This window comes from Eretmochelys imbricata, chromosome 23, assembly GCF_965152235.1.
Source record: "Eretmochelys imbricata isolate rEreImb1 chromosome 23, rEreImb1.hap1, whole genome shotgun sequence".
In the NCBI taxonomy this organism is placed as follows: Eukaryota; Metazoa; Chordata; order Testudines; family Cheloniidae; genus Eretmochelys; species Eretmochelys imbricata.
In genome coordinates this window covers 14,276,146-14,294,971 of record NC_135594.1, presented here as the reverse complement: position 1 = coordinate 14,294,971, position 18,826 = coordinate 14,276,146, and positions in this window count along the sequence as shown.

Genomic DNA, 18,826 nt, shown 5'->3' with positions numbered 1-18,826 from the left:
GCTGGGGCTGGAGCTGGAGCCATCTGGAGCCAGGTGCTGTGAGCAGTTGGGCAGAGCGAGAGGGGCCCTGGGCAGAGGTCCCAGCGCAGGGAGATGCCACCAGCCAAGAGGCCCTGCAGGCCAGACTGGGAGGGGGACTGCAACCCCGGCAGTGGGCCGATGCTGCGAAGAAGGGTCCTGCCACCTGCAGCCAGGGCAAGTGTCCGACCCACAGCGTCCCTGCAGCACGGCCGAGCTGTGAGCAATAGACTGTGAACTCCCTTTGGTCGTGGTCCTACAGATCAAGAATTTGTTGCTGGGATAAAATGAAGCTACAATGTGCCGGCGTCTCAAAATTTCAAGGGTCAGTTAAAAGTGGGAAGTCAGAAGCAGCTTCAATATATTATAGTTTCTTGCACCTGCTGTGACAAAGCGGGATTGTTCTTAATGTTTCCTCTGAACACTGGGTGAGTGCCTCAGTTTCCCCATGCATGTCTTAAGGATCTAGGTGGTGGGATAAGGGGGTGTGATTGTTGTAGAGCCCTAGAGAGCCAGCGTGATGCTGTCTGCCACATGGTGCACCTCCGGCAGCGAGTCCGCCCGGGCGGGGTCCTGGGGAAGCCAGAGGGTCCTGCCCCCGCGTCTGCCGTCAGACGTGACTCTCAGCCAGCCGGGAAAACAGAAGGAACAGAGTCTAAAACAGAGCTTGTTGTAGGTACAGCAAACAGGACCCCTCAGTCAGTTCCAACTTCGGGGGTGGGGCGCCCAGACCCAAGTTCTGGGCCTCTCCCCGTTTCCCCAGCCAACCCCAAACTGACACTGCCTCCGGCCCCTCCTCTGACCTTTGTGTCTTTCCTGGGCAAGGAGGCCACCTGATTGCTTTCTTCTCCAACACCTTCAGTTGGCACCTTGCAGTGGTGGGGCCCAGGCCATCAGTGGCCAGGAGATGGGGTGTCGGCCATTCTCGCCGTAGACAGCATCACCCCTGCCCTCTAGGGCTCTGCAACAATCACACCCCCTTATCCCCCCACCTAGATCCTTAAGAACTGCATAGGGGAAACTGAGGCACACACACAGTATTCAGAGAAAACATTAAGAACAGTCCCACTTCATCACACCTGTATACAACCAATTAGATACTTTAAAGGGTGTAAAATAATCAAGTATTGTGCTAAACACGATCATACCCTAACTGATTGACAAATTTAAGTTGGGTGTTTTTCCCCTCAGGTTAGGGCTGTGGGGTGGGGCTGGGGATGAGGGGTTCACACTGAGGAGGGGGCTCAGGGCTGGGACTCAGGGTTGGGGTGCTGGGGGTCCAGGTTCTGGGGTGGGGCAGGGCCGGGGACGAGGAGCTTGGGGTGCAGACAGGCTGCCCCAGGGCTAGGGTCAGAGAAGAGTCTCCCCCCCCGCCACCACCCCCCCGTGGGACCCCTCCTCTTCCCCCCCCGCAGCACACTCACTCTGCACATGCTCCTAGAGCCACACTCAGGTCCAGGAAGCCCCCTCGCCTCCCCTATGGCGGGTACTGGGGGGGGGGGGGGGCTGCCATCATGTGTGGCCTCCCATGCTGCTGCCCCTGACCATAGCCTCACTGGGGGTGGGGGATGGGGATGCCCCTTGCCCAGTGTGGGGTGGCTGCGGGGTGGGGCGGGGGGAGAGCAGGGTGTCACAAAATTCACCCAAGCCCCAGCTGCTCAGGTTCAGGAATCTGCCCCCCCCCCCCCCGCATCCCGTCTCCCCTGCGGTGGGTGGGTGGGTGCTGGAGGGGGGAGGGGACCGCGGTCAGATCACAGGATCAAACACTCACCAAAGCCCCAGCCGCAGGGACGCTCCGGGGAGGGCCGGGGGAGAGACCCAGCTCCAAATATTGCTGGAGCAGGGCCCCCGGCTCTGAATATTCCTGGTGCCAGGGCTCCACGAGCCCATATAACTCGCCGCCTATGCCCACAGGGCGGGGTGACTTGTTTCCATTCACCTTCCCCATTTTGACTTATTTTTTATGAGTTGGGTTTGATAAATTGTACGTGCTCTGAACTCTACGTAATGATCAGTGGGTCAGGGAAGCATCCGGTGCAAAGACAGTGCCTCGGAGTGGGGACACCCTGGCCCCTGTCCTAAGTGACCACGACAAGACTGGGGGACGAGCTCCCAGGGATCCAGGGCCCAGCCTTGTCGGGGTTACGAGGACGCTGCCGCACGGGAGGGAGGAAGGGAAGCCCTCGAGGTCAGGCAGGCCCCTGGGTAAAGGGAATGGGAGCGAGGACTCAGATCCTTTCGCCAGCCAATCCCACCGGGGTGGGTTTAAGCCAGGAAAGTTCCCTGCAATAGCGGGGCCATTCCCCTGCTTACACACTGACTCGGTGAGAAAAGGCCCCACCCCGCTCTGTGCCTGGCGCCCTCTGATGACACAGCTCAGCAACCAGGGTCCCTATCCACTGGCTCCCCACTTTCTGGGTCCCTTCATTTCTGGTGCTGGTTGCTCCCACGCTGGCTGCTGGTGTCTCTCTCCAGGCACTGGGCAGCCTCCCTCCAAACTCTACCAGCCCTTTCCCCCAGGAGCGCTCCGGGCTGCGGGGAGCTGCTGCCTGCTGTCTCATCTGTTTTCTTTCTCACCCTACTTCAGCTGCCCAGGAATCCTTGGGGTCCTCCGCACCTCAGCTGTTTCGTGGCTCTTTTCGAGGAATCCCCCCTCCCTCAGCCCCAAATCTCCAGCAGCTGCTCCTTATCCAAGCTGGGAACCACCCAGTGACCCCATCCCCGCTCCCCAGCCAAGCATCCCCTCTGCTGGGCCCAGGGCTCAGGGCAGAGCCTGGCTCTGAGCGCCAAGCTCCCCTGAGTGTCTGGCTGGGGGTGGGGCTGGGAGCGGGGACACCCCCCCAGGCCCCTCACCTGGTACCACCAGCTCCTCGGGGTCGCTGGGCTCTGACCAGACGGGCGGGTCTGATTTGGTGCTATATCCGCAGCTGTAACTTCTTGCGTCTCTCCGGCTCACGCTGCAAAAGGGGAAACTCAGCCATGTCCCCGCGCGGGGTCCACGTCCTCTAGCGCGTTCGGGTTTCTAACGTCATACAGAAGGAACCTCATGTTCTGGTGCCGACCCCAAGACCGGACGGTAACGAATCCCCCCAGGGCGACCCCCCCAACTGGTGTGCAGGGTGATGGAGGGTTTGGGGTAGCTGAGCACTGCAGTGAGAAGGAGACAGGCCATAAGACAGACCCTGGCACAGTTACTGTGACCCATCCTCGCCCCACAGAGACGGGGCCCCTGGGAGAAAACCCAGCCAGAGGAACCGCTCCGAGAGCCCAGAGATTCCTGGGAGCTATGCCCGAAACTGCCCGAGGACCTAAATCCAGAGCATCCCTCTGTACCCATCAGTCTACTTAATGGGCCCGCCCAGTCCAGTGTCCCCATTCCCCATCCCCGACCTACCATGGGCCCTCTAGCCAGTGTCTCCCCCCAGATGAGTACACAGCAGCCACCAGTAGCTGCTGCGTCTCTGGGTCCCCGTAGCACCGGTGAGACTGCGACTGGAATACTCTGTACGGTTCTGGGGTCTGTGTTTTAAAAAGGACGGTGAAAAATTGGAGGGGAGGGGCATAAAAGAGCCATAAAAATCAACTGAGAGCTCGAGAATGTGGCTTAAAGTGAGATATTTCAGGGGCTCAATCTCATTTCGCTGTGGAAGAAGCTTGAGAGGTGATTTGATTACGGTGGAGACGTACCTGCCTGGAGAGAAAATAACAAGTCCTAAAGTGCTCTTTAATCTCGCTGTGAAAGGCAGAACAAGAACGAGCAGCTGTCAGCTGAAGCCAGAGACATTAAAATTAGAAGCAAGACACCAATTTTTAACAGTGACAGTGATTAAGCACTGGAACAAATTACCAAGGGAAGTTGTGGATTCTGTGTTTCCTGATGTCCTCACATCGCAACGGGGTGTCTGTCTGGAAGGCGTGTTTCAGTGAAACACGAGCGACTGGGCTTAATATGGGGGTAAGTGGGTGAAATACAGGGCAGATTAGCAGATCAAATGGTGGCCATGTCAGGCCTAAAAATCTAGGACTATATGAAGTGTGCAGGAGCAGGAACAGATCCTGCGGTTTTACTGTTTCACCTGCTTGTTCCCTACAATCAATCGTGAGCGAGTGGGGTGATCTGGGGGAGCAGCTGAGACACTCAAACAGGCTGGCCAGGGGCAGACCCCAGCCCTGCAAGGGAGAGGTGGGCGTGGCAGTGACATCACAAGGGCCTTCGGCAGGAACGCAGACTATTGGGCAAAGGGGGTGAGGCGGCTGTGACCTCACAGAGCTCCCGTGACATCAGACATGCAGTACAGGGGGGTAGGGCGGGGGAACCTCAGAGACCCCTGGAGCTTGCTGCAGCAAGCCTCCTTCTCGCCGTCTCTCCTGGAAGATTTGTGTTCACGCCCCCGAGTGCTAAGGAGGAGCTTCTTTGGGAGATTTCTCCCTTCCGTCTTCATTTTGTACAAAGCAGACACCCCCCACAGAGCCTGGATCTGAGTGTCCCATAAGTGTCGAGCTCCTGAGGGTCCAGCTGGGGGTGTGGGGCTAGGAGCGGGGATGCTGCACCGGGCCCCTACCACCAGCTGCACGGGGTCGCTGGGCTGCGAGGAGATGAAGGGCTCTGATCGGGGCCGGTAACTGCAGCCGTAGCTCCCTCCGTGCTGCCGGCCCACGGTGGGGATGTGGAACTCGGCCCCGTCCCCAGCAGGGTCCATGTGTTACTGTAGGTTCAGGTCTCCAGCCTTGTGCAGGAAGAACCTCACGTCCTGGCTGGTGACGTCTGCCCCTGGGGCGGTGACCCCAGTGGGGCTCAGAGAGATGGAGGGTCTGGGTAAGCTGGGATCTGCGCACAGGAGACAGGCTGTGAGGGCCAGACCCGGGCAGCCATCCACCCCCAGGCAGATCCAGGGTCCCCTGGGCAGAGAATGTCTCCCAGATCCCAGAGTTCCCCCCACCCAGAATCCCAGCCCTGCAAGATGGGCTGCAGCTGCACAGACACCGAGCCGCGGCTCCCTAGTGCTTGGGATCCTCATATGCCCGTGTGTGGCACAGAGCAACTGAGCTGTTCTCTGGCGCAGCGCGTGGCCGGAGAGCAGCAGCTGAGCTGACCCCGAGCAAGGCAGGGGCGATGCTGGGGGCGGAGGGCAGCACCAGGAGGCGTCGGCAGGTGTAGCCCAGTCTCCGGTGGCTGACGGCGCTTGCCCGCAATTGGTGGGTTTAGGCTGCAGTCTGGGGTGCCCCTGGACTCCCCACGGCCGCTGAGCTCTCACGTAGCAGTGCCCATGAGCAGCGCTTTCCCCCAGCTGCGCTGGGCTAGGAGACGCCGTCCCATCCTGCCGGCAGTGACCTGCCCTCGGGTCATGCCACTGACACCTCTTGGCCGGATCGCGCTGTGATACAGCTGGGCAGGAAGCCGTCAGCCCTTCGCAGACTCCACCTGGGTCAGATGCTGCAGTGCAGCTCCTCCCCAGCACAGGCTGCTGCGAGGACATCACACCCGGTCCCCGCTCCCTACATCGGCTTCCCACAGCGGGAGTCAAGTCCGCGGTCTCTGTCCTGATCTCCGAGGTGGCCCAATGTATAAAAAGGGGAAACTGAGGCACAAACTCACCCACTAAAGGAAAATGTGTTCGCATTAATCCAGGAAACAGGATTTAAGGTAGCCTTGGATAAGGCTCAAGTGGTGCAGCCCCAAGTCACAGGTCTGGGTATAATTATTGGACAAGAAGGAAGGCCAATAGATCAGCGCAAGGTGAGAGCCCAAGTAGAAATGCCGGCTCCTAGTGACGCCCACTCTTTAAGCGTACTGCTAGGAGGAGTCAATTGTCTGAGACCACACATTTACAAATATGCTGCAATAACTCACCCATTGTGGAAACTGCTAAAGAAAAAGACAAAAGGGGAATGGGGAACAGAGCAGGGCTCTGCTTTAACCCTGCTAAAACCGAAGGCTCTCACAGCCCCAGCCCTGCGTTTCACAGCCTTTTGTTAGCCGTTTGGTGGCCAATAACATGGCCTTGGCGGCCACACTACTACAAAATATTGAAAAAGGGAACCGACATGAATGCTCAGAGATCATTCTGGAGCGAGGTACCCCCACTAGAAGAATTAGATACCGTGGGCCAAGAAAAGCACGTCCGGTTTACTGACGGGAGTACAATGGTAGGAAAAGGGAAAAGATGTGTAAAATACGCTGCCATTAACTTAGAAGAGGAAGTCATTCAGAGACATTAAGACCACGGATCGGCTCAGCATGCCGAGCCCCACGCAATTTATCAGGTTTTAAGGCGATATGAAAATTCCCCACGGCCCGTGTATATTTATGCTGATTGATTTTTGTGTGAAGGGGATACAGTTTTGGATATATGATTGGTATAGGAATGGGTGGAAAGCAGCAGATGGAAAGAATATCGCATATTCAGAGGAATGGAAATGGATTTACCAGTGGATAACACAGAGCCCTAAAGAGTTAAAGGTGCGACATGTAAAGGTACACAATAAAAGAACAGGTATGGAGGCAGGGTGACCAGATGTCCCGATTTTATAGGGACAGTCCCGATTTCTGGGTCTTTTTCCTATATAGGCTCCTATTACCCCCCACCCCCGTCCTGATTTTTCCCATTTGCTGTTTGGTCACCCTATATGGAGGCCACCCGGAATAATCGGGGAGATACAATAGCCCGACAGCATGATATAGCGGTGGTAACCAGAAGTGAGAAAAGGAATGTCTGTGCCGACACCTCTGAGCCAACAGATGGCACTACAGACCGCCCCAACCGAGTTCCAGGAAAAATAGAAAGACAAGATTCAGAGCAGGTTTCAGAGGAGCAGCCGTGTTAGTCTGTATCCGCAAAAAGAACAGGAGGACTTGTGGCACCTTAGAGACTCGCAAATTTAGAGCATTAGCTTTCGTGAGCTACAGCCCACTTCATCAGATGCAACTGTATCAGCAAAAAGAACGAGGAGTACTTCTGGCATCTTACAGACTAACACATTTATTGGGCATAAGCTTTCGTGGGTTGGAACCCACTTCATCAGATGCATGGAGTGGAACATACCGTAGGAAGATATATATATATATACACACACAGAGAACATGAAAAGATGGGGGTTGCCTTACCAAGACAAAACAAAAGACAAGATTTACTTAATGTAGCCCATCAGTTTATGCATGAAGGAGTGGAAGGGACTTTAAGAAGGCTAAAGCAAGTAGCAGAATGGGAGTGTATGGCAGATGATGTTAAAACATGGGTGCAAAATTGTGTGGAGTGTGCGCAGAACAAGGCAACTGCACTGGCAACCCAGGATGCACCAATGAAGGCTTGGGCCGTGGCACAGGGTTCCAACTGATTTTACTGATAAATTGCCACGGAGTAAGGAAGGATTCCAGTATTTATTGGTGATAATTGGTTCCTTTTCAGGATGGGTGGAGGCTTTTCCTACTAAAGATACTAGGACCTGGGTAGCGGCCAAAAAGTTCTTTAATGAGGTAGTGTGTAGATATGGCACCCCCGAAATAATAGATTCTAATAATGGGGGAGCCTTTGTAGGAGGAATTTTTACAACAGTGATACAAGCCTTGGGAATTAAACAAAAACGCCATGTACCATACCGGCCTCAGTCCTCAGGCCAAGTAAAGTGCATGAACCGCACTATTCAGGAAGCACTCCGGAAGGTAGTAAATCACACAAGGAAAGACTGGCCAGATAAACTGCCTCTGGTTTTGGCTGCCATCCACAGCAGTAATAGACTAAGGACAAAAATTCAACCCTTCCAAATTCTTTTTGGACATCCAATGCGCCTAATGATGGATCCTAGTTACCTGGTACAGGGTCAAGATGAGAGCTCTAATATAACCCGGCATGACTATTTTCAATGGCTTAAACAGGTACAAGAAGATAAAACCGTAAAGGGTTAATCAGGCCATCGAACACATGAACAACAAAATTCAGAAACAAAGGCCCTGTGGGAAACAGGGACCAAGTCATGTACCTTAAAATGGGGAAAAGGGGTCACTCAATGGAATCAAAATGGATAGGCCCTTACTCCATAGTGGACCGCCTTAGCCCATGGGTATACCGCATTGAAAAAGATGGAAAACTGAAATGGGTCCATGTTTCACAAATTACATTGTTTACATACATAACGACGTTTGAATTCTTTGCAAAAAAGGACATCCCGGAATGTGAGCACGGGGCGCTGCTTAACAACCACAACTTTAATCCACAGAAAATGAGACTCCAGTGTAAGGTCTGGCTGTACCGGCTTCTGGGAACTTTTAGCGCCCAGATAATTTGAGCGAACATGGGAGAAGATGCAGCCCTCCTTATAACCCAAACTTTAAGGAATAATTCACTCCCCGCCAACCAATCATGGATTCCTACCTGTGATCCGGTGATCCTCATGGAATGGTAAATAAAAACACTAGCCAAATCTTAAAACCTTGGGAAATACCAATGTGAACTTAAGGTTCACCTTACAAACACCACAAGAATACCAAACCACTGGGAAATAGGGGTTAAAATAGAGGGTCCCTACGGGGATACCGCCTGGAGTTCCAGCTTCCCACGATTAGCATATCAGTGGGATGAACCTGTTCAGATAGGAACAATACTAACAGTTATTATGGGATCCTGTCCAATACCCCGAAGTGAATTGAACCTATGGTTCCCGGACACATGCACCAGAACCTGGACCAGAGACTATGCATTCGAAAGAGGTACCCCAATTAAGATAAAAAAAAAAAAACAAAGTTGTTTGTGACTCAAAGTGATCCAGTAAAAGTCTTGTTAAATCCACTATTAGTAAAAATGAAAATGGGTATGGATTGGACTCAGCTGAGCGTGTCTAAATTGGAGCCCAAATGTTCACCCTACTCCCTTCCTATTACAACGGCCTGGTTAAAAACACATCAACACTCCAATGGCTGATCAAAACGAGATGTAGTAGACACCATATTAGGAGTTGGATTTGGAGTAGGAATAATGAACACTGTGGGCCTGGAGGTAATTAAGAATAAGATAAGTTTCTTTTCACAACTGCAAGATAGTCTCATTCACAAGCAGGCAGATACTACTGTGGATCTGGTACAAATAGGTCCAGGAAACCTAAAAGCAACATGGACTATGTGGCGGTGGCTGAACACCACCTCCTGGCTGCTGTATAAACAACAAAGAGAAGTAGGGAATAAAACTGCCTTGGCCCTGGGATACAGTGAGATGCAAATTCTTAGGTTAGCCTCACTTGAACACGAACTGTTTTGGGCAATATCTGGGAATGTTCAGGTATTAACGCATCTTTTCAAACAACAGAAGAGGTCCTTGTTCGACACCTACAAATATGAATGGATGCAATATGTTTCCAGCATGGTTAAGCCTGATTTGTTATTAGGAGAAATTATTGTTAAAATTGCTCAACCACAATCTGTGGAGACAGAAATATGGAAAGTGAGCCCGCTCCCAAAACTGACCATGGGATCCTTTTGGCTACCCCGGGTTATGGGTCAGTGGGCTGGGAAAGAGGAGCAATTATTGGACACCGAGGGTGTAGGGAATGGAGCCCTCAGAAATGGGTGTGCTTGTCCCCACCTGTCACCCCAGAACCACGCAGCAAAGACACATCCTTGGGAACATGTGTAAGGGACAAACTAGAAAAACAGACACAGACGGATACAGGGAAGCGTTATCATTCAAATATTACATGCCAGTGGAGACATGGTTAAAATTGCTAAGTCTGAAAAAGAACCGACAGCCTGTCATCGATACGATGTTTTTACAGGCTGGTCCCCGACCTCTAAGGGCATATTGTCTATTATGTTTCACCCATTACGAGTTCTGTTAATAGCGTCCTGTGTTTGCTTGCTAGCAATGTGTTGTATGTGCTGTTGGACAAAAAGAAAGTTTGTTACATTACAACCACAAGCTCAAACTGTCTCTCAGTATACTGCGATGAAACAACTGGATAAAATATGACCCACTCAAGAATTGTTCTTGAGGGGTCAAAAGGGGGACATGTGGTAGTAGGATTTTATGTTTGTATTTTATACCATTTAGAATGAAGGATAAAGAATAATAACGTAGCCTGTATTAAATGTAGTGGGGTATGATTTGACCACATCCTGCCAGCCACCCTTTTCGAATAGCAGAAAGGAATGGGCCTAAAGGGCCAATCGGTAGAGATGCATCAGACGGCATCTGTGTCTGGGCCGATTTCAAAGCCGTAATAGACCTTTGAGGGTCACCACTTTGTTGGGGGTTTCGCATTTTAAAATACGTTAAAAAATGCCGTGATTGTTTTCTTTTGCTTTGCAACTTGATGTTCCTGTTCAAAATGTTCTGTGTTTTGTGTGTGAATGAGGAATGTGTGTTAAGAGATAAGTGTGAAGGCCATCACTGAACGAGATGGTCTAGGGAGGAACCGGAGACAGACGCAAGGGTGCCAGGAGGCTGCAACACGCCCCTATTGAAATGTCAGAGGAGGGCAGATTGACGACTCTAAAGATGAGACAGGCACCTATCAGTGGGGACAAGATAGCTGTGATCAAAACCAGCCTGGGGTAACTCCCTGAGAGACTGATGAAAGAACAAGATAAAGGATGAGAAGGACAATTTAAGAAAACAAGCACTCATCAAACAACAATTGATTACAGCGTGACGGTGCAAAACGCAATGGTCCCAATGAAGGAAAATCACGATAAAAATAGGGGGCCTTGCCGTGAAACTTTGGGTTCGTCCTGCCAAGACTTCCCAGGAGCATCCTGTCACAACCGACAGAACCCGGCTCCTCCCTACCTGTGATCAACCAAGCTGGCCACTAGCTTGATCCGGACTCTGGTCTGGTAACTATAACATCGACTGGCAGGACAGTGTGTGTGTGGGTGTGGGTGGGGGTGTGTGTGTGGGTGTGGTGTGATTGAATGCATATGCTAATTGTTGTCTCTTCAGTAAACGCAACATATTGCCTTTTCCCCTGAAAAAGATCCTTTGTGCTTCTTATAAGCGTAACACCCCAAAGCCCCCATATCCTGCCCCACCTGACCCGATCAGGGAGGGAGGCTGAGGGGACGTGGGGGCCATTATAGGCTAGGCAGCGTGTCGGGCAGGGGGAGGGAGGGAAGAAGACTGTGGTGGGAGGAGGAAGGAAAGGGGGGCTGAGACTGAGGGGAGGCTGGGGCAAGACAGTGACAGAGGAGGGGGGATTTGGGGTCCCCCCGTGTGTATTCCAGGCTGAACCTGACCTTGGGGGGGCCCCCCATCACCTCTCCCTCCCGCCTCCGCAGGGGTTTTGGCTGGAAACAATCCTGGCCCCCCACTCCCAGCTCAGACCCACTGTGGGTTGGGGGGCTACATGGCAAAGTGTGGGGAGCAGAGAAGGGGGGTCAGGAAAGGTTATTGGGGGGCTGGAAATGTGGGTGGGTCAGGAGTATATAGAGGGGAGGGGGAGGTATGGGGGGCCTTTATGGGGCAGGGAATGTGGAGCAGAGGGGGCTGTAGGGTACTGTGGAGGGCAGGAGACTGAGGGGCCAGAAAGTGGGTAACCCAGGACTGAGGGGGCAGGAGTAGAAGGGGGAAGCAAGAGAGGAGCCTGCTAAGGCATAGAAATCGCACCTCCCTCCTGGGGGGGTACCATCAGCCCTTCCCCCCTCACAGCCCCAAACAATCCTGCCCCCCCGGCTCTGACCTTCTTGGGGGGGCCCCTGTCTGCCCTCAAACTCCTGTCCCCCATCCGGCCTCTGTCCCCTCAGCCCCCCTCCTGACACCCCCAACCTACTTCCCCCAAACTCCCGGCTCCCCCCAAACTCCCGGCTCCCCCCCTGGGGGCCCCCAGTGTGCCCTGTTGTGTTCACTGAGACGCAATAAAGGGCCCAAGGCACGAACACACCCCAGCCCCTGCCCCATGCAGAACAGGGTTAAACACGGGCCGGGGGCGGGGTCCAGACCCTGCAGCCTGCTCAGCCCCAGGGCAAACCCCCAGTGACCCCTGGGACCGGCTGTGACAGACCCAGCATAGCAGGAACCAGGGAGCCGTGGCAGGTGCCGTATGAAACGAGGGGTTTGTTCCAGCCCCGGCCCTCTTACATCCAGAATTACCTCTGGCCCATCCGGCGGATTCCTACACAATCCCCTTTCAGGCAAACTGACAGACTTCCTAGATAAAAGGTTAGAAGCATTCTCCTTCCCTTTGCCACCCACAAGTTCAGGAATCTTTTCCTTCTTGCTACAGGTTTCCACACCCTCAGTAGGTAACACAATCACATCACCTTCATGCTCTCCTTATGCCCTGGCTAGGATCTGACCCTGATTAGACAGAGTTGCTCCACCCTTTCCAACAACACACTAGCAACAGGCAAAATACAAGCACCAGAATTGTCTGGTCTCTGGGATTTTACATAGACCCTAACTGCATGCAACCTAGTTACAGGGCCATTCTCCCGAGCAGACACAAACTTAGGACCATTCCTTCCTGGACTTTAGCTGAATCCAGAACCAACTCTGAGACAACTGCACGACCCTCAACCATCACAGGCTGAAAGGCCCCTTCTGTCTGCTCTACAGACCAAGAAGAGCCGGACACACTTTCTCCTTTACCAGACACACAGCTTGGGATCTCTTTCCCCTTGTCCCAGCACACAAGGCTGGTCGCAGACAACTGCTTGGAGATCAGGGTAGCTCCCTCCATAGGCAAGTCAATACCCCTGACAGACAAAGGCACGTTTCCTTCACTGTCCCAATTCTCCACCCAGCTAACAGGTAAGGTCCAGGGACACTCATCTTCCACTCTCCTCGCCTTCCCTCCCTGCTGACTAGACAAAGCCATCAGCTCACAAGGCTGCCTAGGCTCATCCAGACTTTCCTTACCAAGCACCTTGCCACTCCCCACAGATCCCCTGCCCTGCCTGTGTCTCCCCCCACTCAGCTGGGGTCTCAGCTCCCACTGTGCTCAGCGCTGCCCTTGCTGTCCCAGTGGGGGTAGGCAGCGAGCTCGCTGCTTTCCTCACTGCATCAGAGCCAGCCTGAGCCCCCTCTCCGGTGTGCAACGGGGTGGGAAGCCCCAGGGGGCTGGTTACAGGCAGGCAGGTAGCCTGAGCCTAGCATCTCCTCCCTGCTGCCAGCCAGGTCATCTGCATTTTCACTGACCATTTCCCTCTCCGCCGATTGGTTCCCTGGATTCAAATTCAAACCCTCGGCAGTTACAGGAGCAGGGCCTGGATCCTGTCCCAAAGAGACACAGTCACCCCACAACAGGGTCTCACAGCTGGTATCCTGGAGCACCCCAACGGCCGGCCAGCCCCACCCCTCCTGGGTCTGCACAGGGATCTGGGCCATAGGCAGGGCGAGGGGCTTCGTCCCTGGGACCCTCACCCAGCTCACCCAGCCCCTCAGCATCTGAGGCTGCACCACCCGGGGCCTGACAACAGTTCTCTCTGACCCAGGATCTCGCCACCCCAGGAATGTCTCCCCATTGACCATCACCTTCTGCTCTCACTGGGGGTCCGAGGGGCCTGACCCCAGGAAACTCCACACAGACATATAGGTTGGCGTCAGGAGTGGGAGCCTGTCCACCACCCCACCCATCTGGCTGACGGAGTCGATGGCCTTGGGACCCAGCAAGGGAGCTAGACACCGGGGCTTTTCCGCAGGGTCCCCCTGGTTCAAATCTCCAGCCTGCTCAAAGGCAGTGAGGTGGGCATCCACATCCCCCGCCTCCTTAACCAGGGGCAGCAATTTACTCTCGAGGTTCCCTGCGGAACTGGCCCCCCGGGGTCTATCCCCACTCACCCCGGGGAGGTCCCCTAGGCCTCTCCGCTCCCCCACCGCCAGTTCATGCTGCTGCTGCTTCTGCAGCTCTTTCTCGGGCTCTCGCTGTCTCTCACAGTCCTCTTGCTCTCTCGGACTCAGCTCCAATCCCGTCCATCTCCGATCCCCCGATGGGGAACCCGATCGTGAAGACCCTCGTCTGGTCAGGGACAGGAGTCTTGGGGATGCCTGGCTCCCACTCCAGCTGCTCCCAGATCCTGCTATAGCCCCATTTGGGGTCAGGAATCTGCTCCTTAGAGCGGTCATCCTCCTCCAGCCGCACGATTAACTGTGCTTTGGTGAACTTTCCAATGCTCAACCCTCTCTTTTTGCACAGGGTTACAGTGTCCTTCTTAAGGAGACAGTGACAGGCCGTCACTCCGCTCTTCCCAAGTTGTTGTGGACTCACAGGCCTGTGTGCTCTCAGCTCCCCACAGTTTCCAGGGAGAACCCCTTGTGTGCCAGCCCTTCTTGAGCTAGACACCAAGCCTGGTCCTTGTCAATCCCCCTTCGTTTTACTGCTCCCCAGTCACTTACTGCAGGAAGTGCCATCCACGGGGTGCAGTACATCCCATGGCTGCCACCAGTTGTCACAGAGTCCCCAGACGATGCTCTGGAACTGCTCCCCATGAAGCCAGTCAGGACTCTGGGGAAGTCTCCTTTCTGGGAGTAGGCTGTCTGCAGGACACAAAGCTCACACGGCTTCCACCTTCCTGGGTCTGACCTCGGAGCATTCAGCACCCTCTGCCCCTCCCGTTCGCTTCCCACAGCGAGTCCGCCCAGGTGGGGTCCTGGGGAAGCCAGAGGGTCCTGCACCCCAACTCCGCAGTCAGACGTGACTCTCAGCCAGCCAGTAAAACAGAAGGTGTATTAGACGACAGGAACATGGTCTAACACAGAGCTTGTAGGTGCAGAGAACCGGACCCCTCAGCTGGGTCCATTTTGGGGGGCAGTGAGCCAGACAACCATGTCTGCCCTTCACTCCATGTCTCCAGCCAGCCCCAAACTGAAACTCCCTCCAGCCCCTCCTCCTCTGGGCTTTGTCCCTTTCCCGGGCCAGGAGGTCACCTGATTCCTTTGTTCTCCAACCCTTTAGCTCTCACCTTGCAGGGGGGAAGGGCCCAGGCCATCAGTTGCCAGGAAACAGGGTGTTGGCCAGTCTCTGTGGCCAGACCCCTGCACACACCTGCCCTATAGGGCTCTGCAATGATCATGCACCCTTATCTCACCACCTAGATACTTAAGAACTGCATAGGGGAAACTGAGGCACCCCCACACTATTCAGAGGAAACATTAAGAACAGTCCCACTTCGTCACACCCAGCCCCACCCTCCATCACCTCGAAGCCCCACGTGGGAGCTGCCCAGTCTGGGGAGCAGCTGGGAAACAGGGAATCTCAGGAAGCGTCAAGAGGTGCCCAGGCTGCCCTGAGCTTTTCCAACGGTCTGGTCAAGCCTCTCTGCAGCAGCAGCAGCTTAGAGCAGAGGAGGGCTCTCCCCCCCACACACACACACAGTGCCCCCCATGGAGTGGCCTTCTTCCATGGAGCAGGGAAAAGATTCCTTCCTGACCCGACTGCTCCCAGCACCTGCCCTGGAGCATGAGGGTGGAGAAGTCTGGCCAACCTCCTTCCCAGGTCATGTCGCTGCAGACTAGGGTGAGCAGATGTCCTGATTTTATAGGGACAGTCCCGATTTTGGGGTCTTTTTCTTGTATAGGCTCCTATTACCCCCCACCCCCATCCCGATTTTTCACATGTGCTGTCTGGTCACCCCACTGCAGACTCTGTTCTTAGCTGAGTGATGTGGCACAGAGACAGGACAGAAGTGTGGGCGGTTGGAGGGGCCGTGGTTTCCGGCACCTGGGAGGAGTTGGACAGAAGGGTAAATGTAGATCCTGAGTTGTTAAAGGAAGAGCTGTTAAATCCGTGAAAGGGGAAGTCTGCCCAGAGCCGGCGCTCACTTCCTGTTTCTGCTACTGCCAGTGAAACTCTGTGTGAACCTGATGCCTGGCACCTGCCCTGTTTATATACCCCGGGTCTGGCAGGGGAGTGGGGTCGAGTGATTGGCGGAGGGGGCTGGGAGCCAGGACTCCTGGGTTCTCTCCTTGGCTTTGATTGGGGGGGTGGGGTCTAGTGGTTAGAGAAAAGGACAGCGATTAGAGGCAGCCCCCTCACGGTGAAAGGCCCGGTGTCCCTTCCTCAGCCCATCCCCGGGGCAGCGGGTCTGCGCAGCTCAGGGCCTGGGGCAGAGCTCACAGGGGCCGAGGGCTGAGCCGAGCTTCCCTCTCTGACCTCAGGATGCTGTGAAAGGGACACTTCTGGATGGGAGGTAAAATTTAGGGCAGCCAAAGCAAGCAGAGGTCTCTGCAAAACCCAGGAAACCCTGGGACCATCAGCCTGGTCAAGCATCATGCAGTACCCGGCTTGTCTATGTCTCTGTGGGGTGGGGGGAGAGGTCACCCTCAGTGTACCCTGCAGCAATGGGGAAGGGGTATTGGGCTGGAAGCCAAGAGACCACAGGGACTTGTCTTCAATCTTCAGTGGACCACTACAGTCAAACCTCAATCTGACCAATCTGACCAATCAACCACACACCTCATTTGGAAAAGGAAGTGAGCAATCAGACAGCCGCAGAGATAACTTAAAAAAACAAGCAAATACAGAACAGGTCTTTGTTAAACAAAAACTGCTAAAGAAATAAAGGGGAAGTTTAAAAAGAAAGATTTGACAAGGGAAGGAAAGTGTTTCTGTGCTTGTTACATTTAAATCAAGATGGTTAAAAGCATTTTTCTTTGGCACAGTCAAGTTTCGAAGCCGTACTAAGTCCATGTGCAGTTGTATGAAGTCAATGTTCAGTTGTAAACTTTTGAAAGACCAGCAGTAATGTTTTGTTCAAAGGAGCGAATATTTCAGAGTTACGAACAACCTCCAATCCTGAGGTGTTTTGTGACACGAGCCGTGGCACCGTGAGAGGAGCGGGCGTGATGGGGTCACCAGCCGGGAGAGACCCAGGCACCTTCTAATGCCCCTGCAGAGACCCGGTCCCCGACCTGGGGGAGACACTGTCAGTGGCTATGTGGCCAGGCCCCTAGAGAGGGACGTGACACAGGCTTTGTTTATACGCCATTGGCTGGAGGGCAGCAGGAAGCTGGGGGTCAGGGAGCTCCATTCCCGGCTCCGGGAGGGGAGTGGGGTCTAGTGGTTAGAGCAGGGGGCTGGGAGCCAGGACCCAGGTGTGATGGTCTCGCCGTCACCAGTCCTTTGCTCTGACACTCCCCTCCGCCATGGCCTGTCACCCACAACTAACACACCCCACCTCTGCCTACCCCCCATCTCCCATCCTGCCCCCGGCCTATCCCCCTTTGTAGCCCCCCGAGCCCGCCCCCCCGCACACCCTGCCCCCACCATGGCCCGTGCCATCTCACACCCCCATCCCCTGCCCCGTTTCCCCTCAAATGCCTATCCCCCGCCCTCAGTTAAGATGGCCGCCACATCCCAGTATCCCCAGTGGGCTTGGCGCCAGACTGCCCTCTGGGAAATGGCGCCGACCTGGGCTGGGAGGGACAGTGGGGGGCAGGGGAATGCAGGGGGTGGGAGAACGTGGGGGAACATTGGCAGCCAGGGGGCTGAGGGGGCAGGAGCTGTGGGGCAGGGCAGTGACCGGGAAAGGGGGGGGAACGGAAGCTGCCCCCCCCGTGGATAGGGGCGCCTGGGTTCCCCCTCATGAGCATTTCAGGGTGAATCTGCCCCATGGCTATGGTGGGTGGGGGGCGTCCCCTGCTTCTCGCTCCACCTCCCACCTCCCGCACGTGGCTAGTCCCAGCTCAGCCAGAGTTTTGGCAGGAAAACAACCCCCCCCTCATCCGCCGACCCGGAATCTATGAGAGGGGAGCCCCTCTCCCCCCGTCCTTATCCCATCCCCCCTCCAACCTTCTCCCCGGATTTGGTCCATCTCCCCTCAAAGCTCTACCAACCCCATCCCATCTCCCCTCAAATCCCCATCCTCTCAGCCCCGGTCCTGTCTCCTCTCAAACCCCCCCAGCCCGCACTAGTCTCGGTCCATCTCCCCATCGTGCCTCCAACCCTCGTTCTCCTCTCCCATCTCCCCTCAAACCCCATGTTGTGCCCCCCCGTGACCTCCCCACCTCAGCCTGTCTCCCGTCCAATACCCACCCAGCCACCCTGTTTCTGTCTCCCCTCAAATTCCTGTCCCCACTTCCTCCCTGATCTCAACCTGTCTCCCCTCTAATCCCTCCCCCCCCGCCCCTCGGCCTGTACCCCAAATTCCCGGAGCCCTGCTGCTCTTTGCAGAGAGTCTCACAGGCCCAGAGGACTCAGGGGGGTTGGAAACTCCCTCCCTCGCCAGCTTAACACAGGCCGGGGGCCGGGGGGCTCGTTTCAAACCAAGCCCCTGGTTTTACTCGGCTCCTGGGCAAACCCCCAGCAGCAGCCATTCAAAGGCAAAGCTTTCGGGTTAAACCCCCGGACAAGGAAACAAACCCAGCCTGTCTACTGAAACAGGGGTTGAGCAATGGCGGCCAACAGCCGGAGTCAGACCGGCTCCAAGTCCCGCTCCTTCGGGAGTCACCGGAGCAGAGCCGCTTGTTTCCAGAAAAGCCGGGCTTTGTGGGGAGGAACCGGTTCATTTCACTCTCCGGACGGACGGGCAGGGCGGCCGCTGACCCCGCTCCTAGTGTAAGCGGGGGAATGGTCCCGCTATTGTGGGGAACTTTGCTGGCTTATACACGCCCCGGTGGGATTGACTGGCGAAAGGATCTGAGTCTTCGCTCCCACGCCCTTTACCCCTTTCCTCCCTCCTGTGCGGCAGAGTCCTCATAACCCTGGCAAGGCTGGGCCCCGCATTCCTGCGGGCTCAACCCCCAGTCTTGTCATGGTCACTTAGGACAAGGGTGAGGGTGTCCCCTCTCCGGGGCACTCTCTCTGCACCGGATGCTTCCCTGACCCACTGATCATTACACAGAGTTCAGAGCACATACAATTCATTAAACACAACTCATAAGAAAAT